The sequence below is a fragment of the Phasianus colchicus genome, chromosome 1, assembly GCF_987193195.1.
Source record: "Phasianus colchicus chromosome 1, bPhaCol1.hap1.1, whole genome shotgun sequence".
NCBI lineage: Eukaryota > Metazoa > Chordata > Aves > Galliformes > Phasianidae > Phasianus > Phasianus colchicus.
In genome coordinates this window covers 156,689,339-156,710,120 of record NC_143436.1, presented here as the reverse complement: position 1 = coordinate 156,710,120, position 20,782 = coordinate 156,689,339, and the positions used below count along the sequence as shown (strand labels likewise).

General features: G+C 41.3%; 1 long non-coding RNA gene and 1 pseudogene across 2 annotated transcripts in view; both read right to left on the bottom strand.

Annotated features, from left to right (window-relative positions):
* Positions 1–2,279: 2,279 nt before the first annotated feature.
* Positions 2,280–20,782, bottom strand: part of LOC149920179 (uncharacterized) — a 60,888-nt gene continuing 42,385 nt past the window's right edge. The window contains exons 2-4 of one of the 2 annotated variants that reach the window (XR_016461485.1): positions 5,790–5,839; positions 4,654–4,807; positions 2,280–2,788 (exon numbers count right to left, since the gene is read on the bottom strand). This is a non-coding gene — a long non-coding RNA (uncharacterized LOC149920179). Of the gene's footprint in view, positions 2,789–4,366; positions 4,808–5,789; positions 5,840–20,782 lie in introns of those variants that run through there. The other variant, XR_016461486.1, reaches the window with a different exon arrangement.
* Positions 10,871–11,852, bottom strand: LOC149920180 (uncharacterized; annotated as a pseudogene).

Below are 20,782 nucleotides of genomic sequence, written 5' to 3'. Positions count from 1 at the left end.
CTTTAAAATAGACAATTAGGAAATAATCTGTCCTTGAGGAAATTTGCTCCCTAATTCTCTATTAGTGGCAGATGATACCAACTGATCTAGAAATGTTTTCTTCTACCTAAGCAAATCACTTTCCTGTTTTACAGGCTTTCCACTGTGTTGGAAGTTAACACTACAAAATAAGGCTGAATTATAAATTTGCTATAATTTTTGTGTACTATTCTGTAACATTACATTGGTGCATCCGCTGTAATGCATTCCATATCACTGAACTTTCTTCCCACAGAAAGGAAATCCCATTTTATACTGTGCAGGTTTTTAGAATCATTGTTATGGAAGTGAACTGTTGAACTCTGACTAAAAATCTTCAGGAAGTTTATCTAAAGACCTTTTAATGGAGCACTTAAAGAGCTGGAAATATTATTTCTGAATTAAGTGCTAAATATTTACTTTAGAAATCTTTTCTATGCAGAAGAAGTTCATTCGCCAGTCTTCTCAAAGGAGGATTAACTTGAAACAGAGAAGAGTTATCCTTCTTCTGATAATTGAACTAAGGACTGAATCATTTTCCAGCCCAACAGTTTGTTTTAAAGTACATACATTTTTCAGGCTTGAGTTTTAAAGTGTGATTTTGCTATGCACCTATAAATGCTGTCCATAGGTAGGCAAGTTTCATAGCCAGACATCTGACTCCTGAAAACAGCAAATGAGGTGAAATCCATTATGGAGCTACACAGAACAAACTAATGTTCTTTATTATTATTTAAAGTGCTTAAAAAAAGCCACATCAACACAACAGAAAACCTTCAATAACAACAATAAAAAAAAACAAACCACAGAAGTAATCCACCACAATGAATCATAGAATGAATCATAGAATCATAGAATGGCTTGGGTTGGAAGGGACCTCAAGGATCATGAATTTCCAACCCGCCTGCCACAGGCAAGGCCACCAACCTCCATATTAATACTAGACCAGGCTGCCCAGGGCCCCATCCAATCTGCCCTTGAACCTCCAGGGATGGGGTATCCACACCCTCTCTGGGCAGCCTGTTCCAGCACCTCACCACTCTCTCTGTAAAGAACTTCCCCCTGACATCCAACCTAAATATTCCCTCCTTCAACTTAAAACCATTTCCCCTTGTCCTGCCATTATCTACCCTTGTGAAGAGTTGACTCCCCTCCTGTTTGTAGGCTCCCTTTAGGTACTGGGAGGCTGCAATGAGGTCACGCTTCAGCCTTCTGTTCTCCAGGCTGAACAATGAATGACTTCTTCATCCATTGGCAATACTAACTCAGGCCATTCCCTGTGTGCAGTTGGTTCCCCTGTCACTGTAACCTCACGCTACAGGAAGAAAGCAGCACTTGGAGCAAAGCAAAACCCACATTTTAAAACTAAGCTGAGTAATCAGGAAGAACAACCAAACAACCAAAGAAGACAAAACAAAAAAATCCCTTAGTCACATGCTTTATACATTATATTATACTTTAAAGCCTTTATTTTAAAAGACTGTAATATTATGAGAGAAAAAGAATAGCTGGATTTAAAGTTTCATGAGGGATGATGAGATCCTACATGTTTAAATAGAAACTGTATATGATAGGAATACTGTAGGAATATTAAGAGACTAAGAGGGAAACCTTAAGAAATACACAAACTGGCAGAGATGCAGGAATAAATCGTTGACCCTTGCTGACAGCACAACACTGCTGAAAGAGCTACTACAGCTGCAGTGTCAGTCTGTCTCAACAAACTGTTTGAAACCTACATAATTAAGTTGTATTTCCTTTTTAACACCCTGGTGTCATGTACCAACCTATTATCCTCTAAGTTTGCAATAAAGTATGCAAACCTATTATGCATAATGTGAAGCAGAAACCAGGAACATAATATCACTGCCTTTTTCTGTTTGCTACTTATTTAGATGCTAAAGTCTTCTGACAGGCATTTATCTCACTGTGTTGGTAAAGTATCTACTGTCTCTGAGTATTAAATCCATAGAAGACTAATGAATAAATAATAGTAATATAAAGGCTTCACTTTCTTTTGCCATGAACTTATAAGCTTATTCATGGAAAATAAGAAGCATTGATGCAGCTTAAGAAGTATACTGGCGATGAGACACAGAAGAATACCATTTCCATCACTATGTATGAGCAATTTGTTACAGAGCACATTAAGTTGCATTTGCAGTGAAGATGCATTCAGAAAGCTTGTCTTATCCACTATATCTTACATGCCAATGGCAGCCCTACCAAAATTTATTAATTAATGTAGGAGCTTTCAAATTTGAAAAAAAATAGACTTCTTCACAGTTTTAATTGAAGTGGATTTTCAAGGACAAGGGAAATGTAAATAAAATTATAGGCTAAATACAGAGATCATTGTGTCCTGCCAATGCTTTGTAAGGCTACAGACTTTTTCTCTGATCTCTTCTGAAGCTGTCTTTATCATAACTCATCTAAGCAATCTTTGGAGACTGCAGCAGCTCAACTCTTCTTTAGGGACAGATACTGAGATCTTGTTGGAGGTGCTCCTTCTGTGAGTATAGCACCAAACAGCAGTTGCAAGCAGTTAGCAACTATCCTGCTTTGTCCAGTAGTTACAGCATCTTCTCCATGTCCTCATAACCCTTAGGAAGTTTTTGATATGCCTTGCTTCTTCCAATACTTGGCAGCCTCCAAAGGAGATGTAAACACAATCTGAGGATTATTCCTAATGGAACTAAATGGCTTTAAATTCGATGACTATAAGTCATGATATAGCTGAAGTCTTCCTGTGATCCTTCCTGTGTGTATACTGAAAGGCAGAAGTGATTCATGTCCAACTCAGGAATTTACAGGAATCTGGTAATACTCTTAAAATAAACAATCTTTCAAGATTTAAAATAAATAAATAAATAAATATATATATATTAAATTTCAGGCATCTAGTACCTTATCTGCTTCTACTGGGCAATAAACATTTCAACACTTTCAAAGAAAATCCTTCTACCTACGTCTGTTTCAAAGAACAATATTGTAGTCATTTTTTTTGTCTGGACATTTTTCTTATAGGTGAGCATAATGTGTCCACTAGCTGTTGGAAGTCATACAATAGGAGATGTGGAGGTCTTTTCCACCTCTTTTTTATTTATGCCTACCCACAGCAGTAGAAGATAACAATGAGGTGCAAATCATCAAACTGTGATAAGCCTCATAAGAAAGACTTGTGGGTCAGTTTCCTCCAACAACAACCTCAGGCAACCCCACAGGCGTGGGAAGGAACAGCTAGAAGGCTGCCTGATGGAAAGTGACCTTGCTGTACTGATGGACAGTCGGCTGAATATGAGCCAGCAGTGTGCCCAGGTGGCCAAGAAGGCCAATCATCCTGGCTTGTATCAGGAATGGTGTGGTGAGCAGGACTAGGGAAGTCATCCTGCCCCTGTACTTGGCATTGGTGAGGCCTCACCTTGAGTTATGTGTTCAGTTTTGAGCACCTCAATACAGAAAGGACACTGAGGTACTGGAGCATGTCCAAAGAAGGGCAACAAGGCTTGTGAAGGCCTTGGAGAATATGCCCTACGAGGAGCAACTGAAGGAACTGGGGCTGTTTAGTCTGGGGAAAAGGAGGCTGAGACCGTATTGCTCTCTTCCAATATCTGAAAGGTGCTTACAGTGAGAGCGGGATTGGTCTCTTCTCTGGTGACAGGTGACAGAATGAGGGGAAATGGCCTCAAGTTGTGCCAAGGTAAGTTTAGGCTGGATATCAGGAAACACTTCTTTACAGAAAGGGTTGTGAAGCACCGGAATAGGCTCCCCAGGGAGGTAGTTGAGTCACCATCCCTGGATGTGTTTAAAAACCGTTTGGATGTGGTGCTCAGGGACATGATTTAGCAGAGGGTTGTTAGAGTTAGAGTAGTGTGGTTGGACTTGATGATCTTTAAGGTCTTTTCCTACCTTAGCGATTCTATGATTCTGTGATTCAAATTGTTCTTGCTTTCAAGTATTTACTCAAAGTTGTGTCTGATAGAAGTCACGAAACCCCAGAGTGCAAAGCAGTTATCTATGGCTGTCCTGATGTAGCACGCTATTGGAATAGACCTCCAGAGATCCTTTTCCTCCAAAATTTCTGTATTTCCACTTTGCCTATTTATGTCCTGTATATTTTTCATGTATGGATTGATATAGTTCATTTGTATAGTGAAAGGCAGTTTCTCTCTGAAATGTGCCAAGTAGATATGAATCATAGAATCATAGAATCACAAGGTTGGAAAGGACCTACCAGATCATCTTGTCCAACTGTCCTCCCATTACCACTGCTACCACAAGCCACTAAACCATATCTCGTAGCTCCTCATCCAGACACTTCTTGAACACTGCCAGGGATGGTGACACCACCACCTCCCTGGGCAGGCTATTCCAGTGCCTGAGAAGAAAGGGTAAGGTTTTCAGTCTTGTAAAAAAAGTGGTTCATTAAGTGCAAGAGATGGCATTTACTCTAACAAAGAGACATTTGTGTGCTAAAAGAAGGGAAACAGTCTTTATCTTAATGGAGAAAATGGCCAGTTATGAAGGAAATAGGAGTTTCAAGAAAAATATTAAACCTGTTCTTTTACAACAGAACATTGGCATATAGGCTATTGTATATCGTCCATCTAGGAAGAATCAGGAGAGAGGAGTTACCTAATTCTAGCTGAGAATGCTTTTTTGGATGTGTTGTTTCCTAGCAGCAAGTTCTCTTGGTGCAGTCTTCTGAACAGACTCAACGAGGGCAAAAGGCACAGGCAAAGCTCGAAATCCAGATTATTAACATTTCAGAAAAGAGTGAGTAAGTGATCTGAAAAAGGAAAAGCAGCAGAGATTTTTTAGTTATAAACTTAGCACAACTATGGGTAAAACATATTTTTTCTTTCATTTATTTACCTACATCTTTTATAAATATTTTAATTTTTGCTATTTTGAATGAATAATGGATATAAAGTTTGATGTAATTAAATGAGTGCTGAAAATACAGGTTTGTATTTGCATTTTATTTTAGTTTGGCTTAAACCTGACTTAAGGTCACATAATATCAAAGCATTCCCCCTCTTAGATTGAGCATATCTGTATATCAGTCTTCAGACACTTCATAGAATCACAGAATTATGTGAGTTGGAAGGGACTTTTAAAGGCCATCCAGTCCAACTCCCTGCAATGAATAGGGGCATCCGCAGCTAGATCAGGTTGCCCAGAGTCTGCTCCAGCCTGACCTTGAATGCCTTCAGGGATGGGGCATCCACCATCTCTCTTCACAACTTGTTCCAGTGCATCACTGTACTAAAAGCTCTCTCTCCCAGTGACTTTTCCCAGAGAGTAATAGAGCTATATGAGCTCGATGAGCATTGTATAGGATGGTCCATGGGCAGCACAACAATATGGGGAGACAGAACTCTCTTCAAGGGACTGCTGTTTTGTTGCACAAACTAGAGTTTGTCCAACCTGCAGTAGGATATAGGGGTATTCACCATAAAGGCCAAAGGGAGGGTATCACAGTATTCTTTCAAGCTATTTGAATAACGCTTTAACTTTAGCCAACTGTCCAGGCTAGTGTGCTTCAGAAGTTCTCCTGTATATTTTTTTTTCTCAGAACAATTTTATTGTCACAATTTTAGGTGGCTGATAACTCCAGCTGGTCTCAAGTTTAATCTTTCAGAACATTTCTTAAAGAGAGGGGCTTATGGAGGTACTACTTTCACATCTACCAGTAAAAATGGACAAAAATGGAAAAGATTGAAAAAAATGTAAAAAAAAAAAAAAGTGCACCTTGTTTCAACTCTTACCGTGTGAGTCTACTGTCAGATCATCTTTCATGCTGTAGTGCGGTCAATACCTAGTAAAACTTCTTAAGGAAAGCAAATTAACGGAATCAAAAGGAATTGAGCAAATACATCTAAAGGGTTGTGATTTTTCTTAATTGCACAACATCTTCTCTTTCAGGGAGTACTGTTACTGACAGATTGGCTAGTGGTTCCCTTAGCTGTATGTCAGAAAGAGCTTTGCAAACCTAAAGCGTAACTGCATTGATTGCTGAGCTAACTATAATTTGGGCTGAATATAAGGGGAAAGAGAGGAATACTGGATAGAGAGTGCTGGGCAGTACTTTCCAGCAAAAGCAGTGTAGCAGCATAGCTGCTAAGCACAGAACAAGTTTCCATAAATGAAGTGATGTCTTTATCTCCACAGTGATTAACAGATTTAGTGTGTAGATAGCATTTTTTTTTACACTACAAGCATTTTTGAAACTTTCCCAATAATTGCTAACAATGGATAAAAATTAAAACCCCTTTTTGATTCTTTGACTGCTTTCATCATTATCACAGTGTACAATTAATGAATATACAGGTGTTATAGTATACCCACGAGCTTGGCTATGTAGTATACTGGAGCAAGAAAGGAGGACACACCCTTATCCTGGGCTCGTGTTAGAAACTCCAGTGGAGTGAATCTCCAGAAGAGATTCATCCCCACCGGCAGTCAGCTCCCAAAATGGATCCAGGAGAGGCGGAGCCATGCCCACCCCCTTCAGCAGCACAGGCGAACCACCTACCACAGCTGGCCCCACATCGTCCTGGGCCGCCCACTCCTAGCTGCGCCCTGGGCAGTCGACCAGAGGTTCAGGCTGTGATTCAGCAGTTCCCATACACTCCACCCCTTCACGGCATGAACCAATGATCAGGTTGACTAAAGGGTAAGCTTCTCCTAATACAGAGATCCACTATATCGCGACGCTTACACAATTTCTATTGCGATGCATGTTGGTACAATTCAAGATGAGTGATGATCGGAGAATGTTGATATTCTTTTATGGGCCAGTGCTCGATGATGTTACTGGAGGCATGCAGTCATGAGGTGCAGGTCCGTCCTATGTTCCATCAGTCCCATGTAGACCATCATCAGGTGTTGCACGTGATCTGACAGTAACACTGGAACACTTTTGATGACATTCCATTCCTTCTGGTGATCCTGAAGGCTCAAAGACTCACAGGGAGTAATACAGATGTTTCAGAAGTACCAGGAGGGGAAGGTCTGCTCTCCAGGGCAAGATACAGGCTGTATTTCTATCCTGGGTCAACACTTCTGCTTGTACTGGGACACGTCTTGGCTGCCTGTATCACACCTTCTGGCCGGATGTCTGCGGCTGCATAATAATATCAGGCACCAAAGGAGGTGTCCTGATCTGCCATAGGGATATGATGGGAGTCCCTTTAGCAGTGAAGACTGGAGTGTTGACCACAATATCAGTAGGCCATGTACCTATTACTGGAGGGACTACTGAGCCTCTCACCTCCAATAATCTCCCCCAAGGTGCGAGTAGGCCACACCACTTGGGTTCTACCTGCACCTTCCAGGGCCATTTTATTCTATGAGTACCTGGATCTAAGTTCTCAGGGGCAGGGAGCAGAAGATTATTTTCATTTCCAATCTGGGGTCTTACCTGATTATCAGTGCCCCTAAGTGGGGTGGCCCATATTGTCTGCAACATTCTCAGGGCCCTGGGTCTGCTGCCTCGGGGTCTTTCATTCAGGTCCCGAAAGCTTTCATAGAGTCTTTCTGTCCACCCCTGCAGGGACTGGGAGTCTGTCTTCAGGGCGGCCTTAAGAATACTGTTATAACGTTCAATAAGGCTTGCCCCCATCAGATTATATGGCAGGTGGAATTGCCATTCAATGTTATTGTTGCACCAGTAAAATGAGTCCCCTGGTCACTCTCAATGACTTGAGGTATCTCATAGGCAGACATCAATTTAGTGAGTGCCTTGATCATATATGCTTGGTTTGCTTTTGGTACAGGATAGGCCTGCAGTAGCCCACTTGCAGTGTCAATGCAGTTCAGAGCATATCTCATCCCCTGAGACTGAGGAAGGGGCCCAATGTAATTGACCTGCCATCGCTGGAGAGGACTGTGTCCTCTAGCAAGATGAGCTGCCATTTCCGGCAATGATCTCGGTCTCATTTTAGAGCAAGCGTCACAATCCTGGCATGCCTGGACATTGCCAGGTAGTTGTATGGGCAGTCCCCATGCTTTAGCAGCTGCCCACATTGTCTTTTGTCCAGCATGCCATAGCTTCTGATGTAACCAACAGACGATGTTCTCAGACGGTGAATTCTCAATCCACTGAACTCAGGCCACTGTGTCAGCTTCATCGTTTCCCAGTGACTGAGGGGCTGATGATCAGAAACATGGTAGACACGTACAGTCCTGTGTTTGACTGTGATCCATATGTCTAACCACATATCCTTGCCCCAGATTGGTCAGGCATGGATAGTCCATTCCTGGGTGGCCCACTGTGCAATCCAAAGAGTGAGCCCTGGTACACAGCCCAGCTATCTGTACAAATATTCAGAATACCATCACCGGGTTCCTTGGTTATAATCATCCACATGGTTCACAGTTCTGCCCATTGGCTGCTCTGAGCATCCCCTTCGTCAAACCAAATTGTCTCAGTGGAGGGATGGTATGCTATTGCTCTCCACTTGCTTGGGTTGCCCTTGCTGGACCCATCTGTGTACCAGGCATCTTCAGGGATAGGAGATTTTCCCTCCTGAACAGGACTCTTCTCTGGTGGAGCAACCAATATTTCTTTTGGTGCATCACTGTGATATGTCACTGGGCCTAGAATCTTCTGGAGTTCTTCTTTCAAGGGTGATGAAGACAGACTACTCCTTTGGCTGAGATAGGTGACCCATCATGCCACTGTTTGTGCTTGGGCCACCCCTGTCTTAGGAAGGTGGGTCAGATCTTTCACACACTCCTGAATCGGCAGAGTGGTCTTAACTATAACTTCAGCCATTTGAGTTATATACAGGCCTGCCTGTAATGCCAAATAGGCAGCCAGTAACTGTTTTTCAATCATACTGTATCTTTCTTCTGCTCCATGCCAGACCTGAGACCAGAAACGAATGGGGGTCCGAACAGAACTCTGGCGTTGCCACAGGCTCCAACCAAAGCTGTCTTGAGTGATGTGAATGTCCAACTCGGCTGGAAGGGTAGGATCAAATATACCCAATGCCTGGGCTTGTTTAACTGCCAGTTTTGCCTGTTGGAAAGCGTCCTATTCTGTTTTACCCCAATCCCATAGCTGCCCCTTTTTTGTGAGTCTGTACAGTGGCCTTAGCAGCTGCGCTAGGTGAGGTATAAAGGAACACCAGTAACCCAATATACCTAGAAACTCTTGCAGCTGCTTCGATATTGTAGGGACTGGGAATGCCTGAACCTTAGCAATGACAGCACTGGGTAGTACTTTGGTCTTTCCTGATCGAACCACCCCCACGAATTTTACAGACAGGCCTGGACCTTGCACCTTTTGGGGATTATAGCCAATCCCCCTAAATAGGCGGTTAATGAATCCACCGCCTGTCCTACTGCCTCCAGTGAGTTGGATGTCAGCAGGAGATCATCAACATAATTATATAAGTTAACATCATCAGGTTTTTTCCAATTAGCCAGGTCACACGCCACTAGATTATGACAATACGTTGGTGAATGCACGTACCCCTGTGGCAGGACCTGAAAGGTCCAATGCCTGCCTCCCCACGTAAATGCAAACTGATCTTGCGATTCTTCAGCAATTGGGATACTGAAGAACACATTTGCTAAATCTAGGACGCAATGATAGGTTTTTCTTTCCCTACTTAATGTGTCCATTAGGGAGGCAATATTGGGTACGGCCGCGTGAATAGGCAGCATGACCTTATTTAATTCTCTGTAATCCACTGTCACTCTCCACGTGCCATCCAACTTCCCCACTGGCCATATGGGGGAATTATATGGGCTGTGTGCAGGTCTTATAATGCCCACTTTTTCTAATTCCTGCACCATTTTCGATATTTCATCCTGCCCACCCGGGAGTCTATACTGTCTTACATTAGTAATCTGGTGCAGTTTCGGCAGGCAAATAGGCCCATGTTTCGCATGGCCTCTTAATATTGCCTGCATCGCCCAGATTCTAATACATCTCTGTCAAAGTCTGAACTCTCCCATGGTTGTCTGGAGAGCCAGACCCCATAGAATATCTATGCCCAAGATGTATTCCTGGACTGGGGCCATAGACACTTTGTACTCCTGGGGTGGGAGACGGCCAACTCCCAGTTTCAACCATGTTTGGGTGACAGGAATAGTCTATCCCCCAGAGTCACCAATCATCACTCTGTCTCCATCAAATTTAGTCGGATCTCCATAGATAATTGATGTTTCTGCTCCAGTGTCCACTAACGCCATAACTCTCTGAATATTTTTTCGGGACCAATAAATCATTAATTCCACATAGGGCCTCTGCTCCCGTCTGGAGGCCCTAGGGGGGACTAACATCCCATGTCATGCCATGAATTGTGCTATGGCCAATTCTTTTGCTTCCAGTGCCTCAGGCATCATGGCCCGAGACACCTGAGGTGGCTTTTTCTTTCTATTAGGAACAATGAAATCTTCTAGGTTCCATGTTGTTGTTGGTATTTTCTCTATAACTCTTACCCTAGGTTTCTTAGGGTAGTTCTGAAATTTTTGATTGTCCTTTAGTTGTCTCCAAAGCTGGAGAAGGACATGGTTGGGCTGACGGTCAATCTTAGCAAATTGGGCCCCAGGCTGAATTAAATCATTAAACATTTGTTTTCAGGAGATCCTTATGGGTCCCGATTGAGGAGCTCGAGTAGCCGGCATTTTGGTTTTAGTCACCTTGGCTTCTTCTAATGTCTGACTATTGCGCCTCGTCCACAGGTGTTCTGTTTCTCCTATATCAGCCACTAACTGGGCAGCCTGCTGGACTACCACTTCTGAAGCCACCAGGGGATTTAATATAGAAACCAAAGTACCATATAGATGAGAGGGAGCTTGCTATAGAATTAACTCTCTCATCCCTGCTGAGAATTTGACCATATCAGGGCCATCAAATGTAACTTAATAAATTCCTTTCCTTATGCCTAGTTCATGGATATAGTTTTGAAGGTCCTCCATGGAGAACCACATCCCTGTATGTAGAGGTATATCAGATTTATTTGGCCATACATTACGGTAGGCTGCCATTAACCATTCTATTATAGAATGGTTTTCATCATGATATTGATTACCCACATATAACCTCTGCCTGAGAGCAGGATGGACAGTCATGGTGGCCAACTTGGATATTTACGGGCGATTCACCATAACACTTTCTGCCCCAGAATCCCACAGTCTTAATAACCAGGCTGGCACACTTTCTCTAGGCTTCTGCCGAAATCGCTGTACTAAATCCATCAATTCTGTTGCCATGTATGGCCAGGCTGTTAAGTGCCAATGAGTCCTGCCAGTCTGTCCTGTACTTTTTTTGTTTTCTGAGTTATGACAGGACGGACTTCTAGTGGATTTGTCAAAATTGATGATTCGAGATCTAATTTAGATTTTTTATTTTCCTGATCAACGTAGTCTGTTGATTCAAGAGTCTGGTCATGGTCTATTGAAATGTTATGAATTTGACCAATTGGAAGATGCAGAATTGGTTTCTTCCCTGTAATTATGCCAAGTTCTTGCTCTAACTTTTCAGTACGGTCTTTCAAAAGTTGGTTTTCATTCTCTAAAGTATTATTCCTCATTTCCGCATGATTTAAAGTGTTTAATAGAGGCCATGCCACCGTGGAAGCAGCTAATTGTCTTTCTTTTGTAATCAGTATATCTTTGCTAAGTCCCTGGAAATAATCTGCCATGCGATATGTGGAAGTATTTCCCGTAACACGTAGGGAACCCCATTTTTCAATGATAACTGCTAGTTCATAATAGGGAGATCCCACAGATCCTGGGATCTGCCCAGGAATCATTTTATCTAAGTGGGTGTTCTCCCCCTTGACCCATTTATAGAAATTCCACAGAAAGCGCATGATATAAAGTATATTTGGCCTGCCTGGCTCGCCAAGTGTACAATTGAATATACAGATGTTATAGTATATCCACGAGCTTGGCTATGTAGTATACTGGAGCAAGAAAGAAGGACACACCCTTATCCTGGGCTCGTGTGAGAAACTCCGGTGGAGTGAATCTCCAGAAGAGATTCCCCCCCACTGGCAGTCAGCTCCCAAAATGGATCCAAGGAAAGGCGGAGCCAGGCCCCACCCCCTCCGGCCGCACAGGCGAACCGCCTACCGCGGCCAGCCCCGCATCATCCCATGCTACCCGCTCCTAACCGCGCCCCTGCAGCTGCCTCACCGCTCGGCCCAGGCGGGCGGCCAGAGGTTCAGGCTGTGATTCAGCAGTTGCCATACACATGGATGCTTTCCCTGATAAATACCAGAAGGCATATTGGTATCACATCCTGTGGGGGTTTTTCTACACTAAGATTTCTAAAATCTGAAAGATGTTAGTTCTACCAGGATGGATTTCTTTTTCTCCTGACTACAGCTATTGCCACATGTTTTCTTAAAGACCTTTTGAGCTTCTTAAAATGAAAAAATATTAAATATGAACTTCAAGGATTAGTTTAACTGGAGGTCTGAAATTCTTGGAAAGTATTCAAAAAAGTCAGTGTTTTAGATAAGTTCATGGTACCTCCCAAAAAGTGAGTATGTACTGTCAAACTGATTTTCACTAATTGAATCATACAGAATCACAGAATAGTAGAATCACAGAGTGGCTTGGGTTGGAAGGGACTTCAAGGATCATGAATCTCCAAACCCCCTGCCACAGACAGGGTCACCAACCTCCCCATTTAATACTAGACCAGGTTGCCCAGGGTTTAGAAGGAAACCGGAAGCATATGATACTTCAGTCTTTTCTCGAGTTGTGAGCTCCATATCAATTTGTCAGTTCCTGGGAGCTACCTAGCTTGTCCAAAGATAGATATACCCCCAGCATCACCAATGAAAGGTTCCTGCATTAACTTGTTAGGATGACTTCTTGTTGGCTATTAGTGACTTTAGACAAGAGATACATTACAAGAAGCAGCACCAACTACTTGCAGAGGAAGAACTTCAGATCTTCTAGGGGGTAGTTCCATCTCTTTTATCCCATCTTATTTATGAGCAGGGAACTGATTCTCTAAGCTTTTCTCTTTAAAATCTGTTTGATATATAATACTTTCAACATACTGTATTCCAGATTTTTTTAGAGGAAAGCTTCATGAATGTCTGATGCATTATTTGGCTGTCATACATTTTATTAACATTATTGATATAGCAGTTTAAGAACCAAGGATTCATAGGAAATTCCCTATCAACTACTTTTCAAAGGAAATAAAGATAAGCTAATTGTAGGAGGTAAAGAGAGATAAAATATGTCAAATCTGGGACACCGTGTCAAGGGCAGAATACAGTAAATATGTTTTTACTGAAGGGCAGCCAAGGAATAGGAAGACTACAAGTGTAGAAAAAAACACACCATTTAATTGTATTGAACTTCCTTGATAGTCTCTCATATGTATATAAGAGACTGTATTTTTCCCACTGTAGAGGGGAAAATAATGTTTAATTAGGTATATTTTTGAACCTTCTGTTGTGTTTGATCAAATACACATTCTCCTGCTTTTTCACTATTCCTGGGCATCTTGCTTGCAGCTTTCATCTGTACTTGGCTTGTTGACCAGGGATTATGAGTTCAAGGTGAAGTTACACCACCATGCAGTCAGTTTTTGGCGGCACTGTGTTGCTCAAGTGATGTTTAACAACCTAAATAATCTGATTCAAGGAATTAACCTGCATGTAGATACCTTAAGCTAGGACTGTGCAGAAGACAAGTGCTAAGCAGACTTTTTGAAATGAGATTTGCTACTCATTATTGAGTGTGAACAAAGAGGCTGTTTGAGGTTGGTCAAAGGAAACAAAATTACCTGCAAAAGTTGTGGGTGGGTCAGAAGTCATGGCACTAAAAGAATTTCATTTTGAAGACACTCTTTCACACAAACTAGCCAAAAAGAATGCAGTGACAAGTGCTTTGCAAGAATCAAAATGTTAATACAGTTAATAGAATGGGTAGAATCAGCATTTGGTGGAAATAAGTTGTATGTGTGTCCATGAGTGCATGTATGTGAACAAAGACACCTAATCAACAAACACGCTGATAATGTATTTTCTGTCTAGTCATCTCCATCTGATGAATTTACTTTTTCTCACTTTGATAACACTCTGAATTGACACAGTATGTAGGTGTTTTGTTTCACGAGGATGGTAAGTCCTATCTGTTACACAGTTGGACTTCAAAAGGGCTTATGACAGTGAGTAGGGAGAAGAGTTATTTAGGAAAGATGCCATGTAGGGCAAGCAGTGTGCAATGTAGGGTTTTTGGATAGTGAAAATCTTTCATCTGATTCAACTGATGTCCAGTCACAAGTGGTGCTCCCCAAGGATTGGTACTGGGGACCATCCTGTTTCATATGTTTATTGATGAACTGGATGAAGGGATTGAGTGCACCCTCAGTAAATCTGCAGATGACACTAAGATGGGAAGAAGTGTTGACGTGCCTGAGGGTAGGAAGGCCCTACAGAGGGATATATACATGTTAGATAGCTGGGCTGAGGGTGATGAGATGAAGTTCAGTAAGACCAAGTGTCGGGTCCTGCACTTTGGTCACACCAACCCCAGGCAACACTAGAGGCTCAAGACAGAGTGGCTGGAAGACTGTGCAGAAGGAAAGGATCTGGGGGTACTGATCAGTGCTTGGCTGAATGTGAGCCAGCAGTGTGCCCAAAAAGGCCAACAGCATCCTGGATTGTATCAGAAATAGTGTTGCCAGCAGGTTAGGGAGGTGATTGTCCCCCTGTACTTAGCCCTGGTGAAGCTGCACCTCGAGTATTGTGTTCAGTTTTGGGCCTCTACAAGAAAGACTGTGGGACTCTGGAGTGTGTCCAGAGAAGGGCAACAAAGCTGTGGGGGGTCTGGAGCACAAGTCTTATGAGGAGCTGCTGAGGGAACTGAGAATGTTCAGTCTGGTGGAGACTCAAGGAAGACCCTATTGTTCTCTACAAATGCCTGAAAGGAGGTTGTATTGATGTGGGGACTGGCCTCTTCTCCCGCATAACTATTTATAGGACAAGAGAGAACAGCCTCAAGTTGCATCAGGGGAGTTTCATGTTGGATATTAGGAATAATTCCTTCTCAAAAAAAGTGGTCAGGCACTGGAATGGGCTGCCCATGGAGGTGGTTGAGGCACCATCCTTAGAGGTTCATGAAACATGTAGATGTGCTGCTAAGGGACATGATTTAATGAGGAAATATTGGTGGAAGGTGGACAATCGGACTAGATGATGTTAGAGTCTTTTCCAACCTTAATGATTCTATGATTCTATGATTCTATCCTGTGATCTCTTTCAGGAAATATAGCCAATACTGTAAGAGTCCCTAGATGCTCATTAGTTCCAGGCTCTGATGCTTGATGCTGGAACTACTTCCCTTGGCAGTCTATTTTATTCACTAAAAACTCTGAATTGAAAGGGCTCTTCCTAATCCTCAGTACATAATAGGCATGGGCAAACTATCTCAGTTAAGTAAGAACAGGCCAGAAACCTTGTTCATCTTTACATGCCAGGGCAGAAGCTTTGGGCTTTAAAAAAGATTTAGGGAGCTCTCATTTATTTTATGCTATCTTTTCTTTGTGCCATTGCTGCTGGGTTGGGCACATGGATAAGCCCTTTTTGTTCATGGAATACACAAGATCTATCATAAGATCAATATATGTTTCTGATATAAATAGCATTAGAAGAAACTCCCAGTTCCTTGGCTCTGCCTCTGCAGTCTGTTAACTTTCAGAAAACTGTGGTGATGGGGGTGACACGAACCTTAGGATCTAACTCTGCAGAGGATGTCAACAATACAGATCCACGTATGGAAGTTCTAAGAAGACTAAGAAGACTACTAATATTAAATAGCTGCATTGCATCTCCCTTCCTAAAATTGATTTAATACACATATAAAAAATATGATTATCTTTCCTCCCATTATTTCAAAGTGAATTGCTTAAAAGGCTAATAAAATCAGTATTTGCACATTTTTTATTTTGTAGTTCAAAACTTCAAGCTTGGCATACAAAACATTACCTCTAGGGAGTGAAAATAGCTTTACCCAGCAGCTTTGAATGCAATTATCTGAGTCATTCTTTCTTTCACTCCGTGCAAAGTATCAAACTGAGGTAAAACTCCTGATGGCTAATAGACAAAAGGAAATTACAGCTGTCTGGAGTTCAAAGAGTTGCAATAAAACTTGAATTATGGTGTAAATATACTGTTTATTTTGAAAGACTTAACAGTTCACAGATTAAACAACTATATGTTTCTCTACATGCTCAGTGCTGTTTATGTTCTCCTGGGCATGTGTATTTTTGCAATATTATATGCACTGGCCTATCTCTGCATAAGAAATTGCTTTACTCACATCTTCTCTTGCACTTACTTTATGATTTTTTTGTAAGACTGAGCCAATTTAGAGTACGTGAGGATTGTGTCCATTGAAATGATTCACTTGGGCAATGGGCAATGTGAAATACTTACAACCATTCATGAGTAGGCACATTGTTAATTTGCTGCTGTCACTATATTGTGGGAAGAAGTTGCTCCACAGGCAGAACATACTGTATTGACTACTGTAGGTCAAACATAGGCCAAGAACAATTAAGACACTGCATACAATTTTATGAGAAGAATGAAGCAAGAATTTGCCAACGGCACTGCAGTATTTATTTTTAATTGAACAAGTGCACTAGAGTTTCACTTTCAAAAAGGATCTTAAGATTAATGAGTTGTTCACATCTTATGTAGAGATGAGTTGGCAACTGTGTTCATTCCAAAAATTTCTTTCATGTTTAAAGAGATTCATTATGGCCTATAAGACAGGTGGATTAAGGGGAACTAGTTCCCTGTACTTTGAATTTAGTTCTTGATCACATTTTCAGCAGTACTTAAATGGTGGATGCTGCCCAGGCCCCTGGCTGTTGTGCAGCTACTCCAGCAGTTCCTGTGCCATTGTGGGGCAGAAGGCTGTGGGTACAGCTCTATCAGGCGAGCCCAGCAACCCAGCAAGCTCAAGGTGCATTCCCTCACCTGCCATTACTAGATTTTACAGCAGTATTTTCAAATCAGTCAACAGCAGCTATTTAATCATCTGCCCAGAGGCTAAAAAGCTTTCTCTTGCCACACAGATATTTGTACGTACCTCAACATGTGGGGGATATCATACCTAAAAATTTGAACTTAGAGCTCAGTATATTTTAATTATTCATATGAACACCCTCTGTGCTCTGGATTCAAATACATGTTGTGCTAATTGTCTGCTCACAGTTTGGCAAACAATATTTACCTTAAAATATGTCTATTCAGTGTAGCTATCTTTTGATTTTATTGAAATTCCCCTTATTTTTATATACTTGCATAAAAATATTGGATTGTGTTCTCATGAATAATAGTGTAGTCTGTATGTTACTTATATATGTCCTCTTCTGTAAGCCTGTCTTTTTTTTTCTGACTTTATCTTTCCTCTGAAGTATCAGTCCAAGATTTTTGGAGTACTTCTTGAGAGAAATATCTTTTCCTGCAGCATGCATCTATAGTCATACTGATCACACATCTTGAGCCTCAAATTGCCACTGCATACTGCTAGGTAGAGATTGACCAGAACCAACTGCTGTGTTCAAGTGTTCACACTATTGATTTGTGACCTTTCTCCTTCCCATTTCTGTAATCACTTACATCCTTTTCACTTTAATGGGAATTAAATAATAATGAATACCAGTATGAACTTTCATTTTTAAAATGCTTAAACATTTTCTTCAGGAATTCATCCTACCACTGGTCTTATCACATCTATCACTCTACTACACACCCACAGTAGTAAAAATATATATTTATTATTACTCCTACAATTCATCTATGATTTTGATTAGAAATCAAACAATTCAATGTTTGGAAACAAACTGATGCATGCAAAACGCTCAGTACTGCAGGCACTGATTTCGATATAACTGTCTTACTATTTTATTCATGGGCCAGAATAGAGATATCAATACCCAAGAAGTCTGTTTACCTCTAGTAAAAGCCTATGTCTTGCCTCAGTGTATATGACTACAGTCTATAGAAAGATAAAATTGTCTCTAATTCATCTGACCACACTTTTTACGATTAAAAGTATACAATCATATTTCATTTTTTGATCCTGGCAGCAATACGTTAATTTTACAAAGCCCATGTGATTACCTTACATACTATGTGACAGTACTATTATTAGACAAAACAGAACACAACTTCTTAACAAAAACATTGCAGGATGGCTGCTTTCACTGAGTTGCAGCCTTAAGCCATAGCGTCTCAGCTCATCCCTTTAATAATTCCTAGTAAGCTGATAGATTGTCTCTTACTCCAGTAGTAGCACTTGAACAAGTTCTGCATGAATAAATGTATTACTCTTCTCAAGACCATTGACTCTGCTTTGGTCAAGATTTTTAAAGATGTCTCAGTTAGTCCAAGGCCTTGAGGGTCAGTTCTAGACTCAGAGACCCAATGTGAGATATATGCCTCAATCCTGTTAAAGCCAGTGAAACTCGCCCAACTGTTTTGACCACATCTCCACTGATTATAAGAAATGCTTATATATTAGGATAACGTGGAGATGAGTGCTACATTTCAACTGAAGTTTGAGTCTGAATCCTGTCTTGGTTTCCCTTTGTCACAGCTGTGGGTAATGATGCAATAATCAGCTGAGAAACAGAAGCCTAACCTGAAATAGAATCACAGAATCATAGAATGGTTTGGGTTGGAAGGGACCACAAGGATCATGAAGCTCCAACCCCCTTGCTGCATGCAAGGCGATCAACCTCCACATTTAATACTAGACCAGGCTGCCCAGGGCCCCATCCAACCTGGCCTTGGACGCCTCCAGGGATGGGGCATCTACCACATCTCTGGGCAGGCTGTTCCAGCATGTCACTACTCTCAATATACTGCAAGAACATGGTTGAACATCTCAGTTCTCTCGGCTTTTTTTTTTAACAGAGACAAGCTACATAGAGCCACTTGCTCTTCCTCAGCATCTTCCATGTTCATTTTCTGATGCTCAGGCTGATCTCTGCCCCCGGGACCAGGATCGCTGGTTTTATGTCCTAGTGTTCCCAAAAGTGGGAAGGCCTGGCCTGGAGATAGCAGCCTGCTGTAGTGGTTGGCAGGACCACAGTGCAGCTCTGACACCTTCAACAGAGTGGGCCCAACAGATTCAGACCTCTTCACTTGAGCTTCACTGATTTAATGAGGCATTCAAAGATAAAAGTCCAGCTCATATGAGACAATACTAAGTGGTATGCAAGGCACTATGTTTGGCTGCCTATATCTTCTCCATCCAAATGCCCAGAAAGCTACTTTAACTGCTGTGGCACTAGGCCCCTGCAGAACTATGTGGCTTTAGTAGAAATAAAAAGATGGTAGAGCACAATGGGGAGTATTTCTTTCAAAATTCATCGCCTTAATTGTTCTTGGATATAATAAATAACAGTAGGATTAATAAAAAAGAACGACTGTGGCAAGGATTCAAAATGCTGGAAACATAAATTTTCCATGAATGCAACTTGTCAGGAAATAGACAAAATTGTAAAGTTTTCCTACCAAAATTATGAAAACAGCAGTATAGAGACAGCGCACTCAGTACTGCCTGACAGAAATACTATTTCAATGGTCATGTTTCTAATTAAGATTAAATATAACAGTTTTAAAGCATCATTAAATGCTAAGTTCTTTTTCACTTTTAATGAGCCTGTTCTAGCCTCAAAGCTGAGAGAGTGCATTCTTGCTTGATGTCCTCATTACATTTTCAGTAATAACTGATATTCCCTATGCAATTTCCCAACCGAAAACTCCTCCCAAGTCACTTTGTTCATGATGCTGTTGTAAAAGGAAGGCAGTAGAATGCATAAATCGGTGTCTAATCATGTCTAAACCTAACTTTAGCACAGCTGGGCTGGCAGCCACAACAGAAATGGCTAGATTTGAATTAAATATTATAGGGAGGGTTATTTGGAACGTATTCCATGAGAGACACATCCAGGCCAAGCAGCCAAAGAGGTGGGGAGGAGCCATGGTTACATTTGCTTCCCTGACTCAGATATGGCCATTTTATAGACGCATAAAAATGAGGAAATCTGTTTAAGTGTTGTTTTTCTAGAATTGACAATTTTGAAACTGAATCTTTGCCTAACATCTGTTTATTTCCAAAGCACAGTAACTCACCAGGAACTCTGAAGTTAATTGGAAAAATAACTTGGTAGCCTATGATAGCAATAGTGAAACTACTTAGGAGTCAAATGATATTTAAGTATTTGAACCTAAATGTGATTTTAGCTACAGGAAGATTTTTGCTTTGTACTATTATTAATAGGCTGTATTAATAGTTTAGCTCATTTAAAAAAGAAATAATACCTTGACTATTACAAAAGGGAAAACAAAATATGCCTTTAATATAAAAAGTCCCAAACGTGATGATGAGAAAAGCTTTGTGCTATTAAGTAGAGAGGAAACATGGGAAAATTAGGAACACTTTTTGGTAAAAACAGAAAGCCTTTATTAGCTTAAGGGAGTTTCCTGCTTTGGTTTAATGGCTGAATGCTCTTAGGGGAATACATGCATTGATCCTTCTTCCAGTCTCTGCAATGTCCTCTACCATAATTAGTTCCCGTTCTGTATAATAGAGCATGAAAGACGGGACCAAAGTGGAGGGCAAGAATCACTGGCTCTTGTGCCTTAGCCACGTTATGTGATCTTGGAAAGCAAAACAAAATAGCCCCAAAACATGACCATGTTTTATTTAAATGAACAGCTCTCCTGTTATTATTATTGAAAGCCCTTGTCAT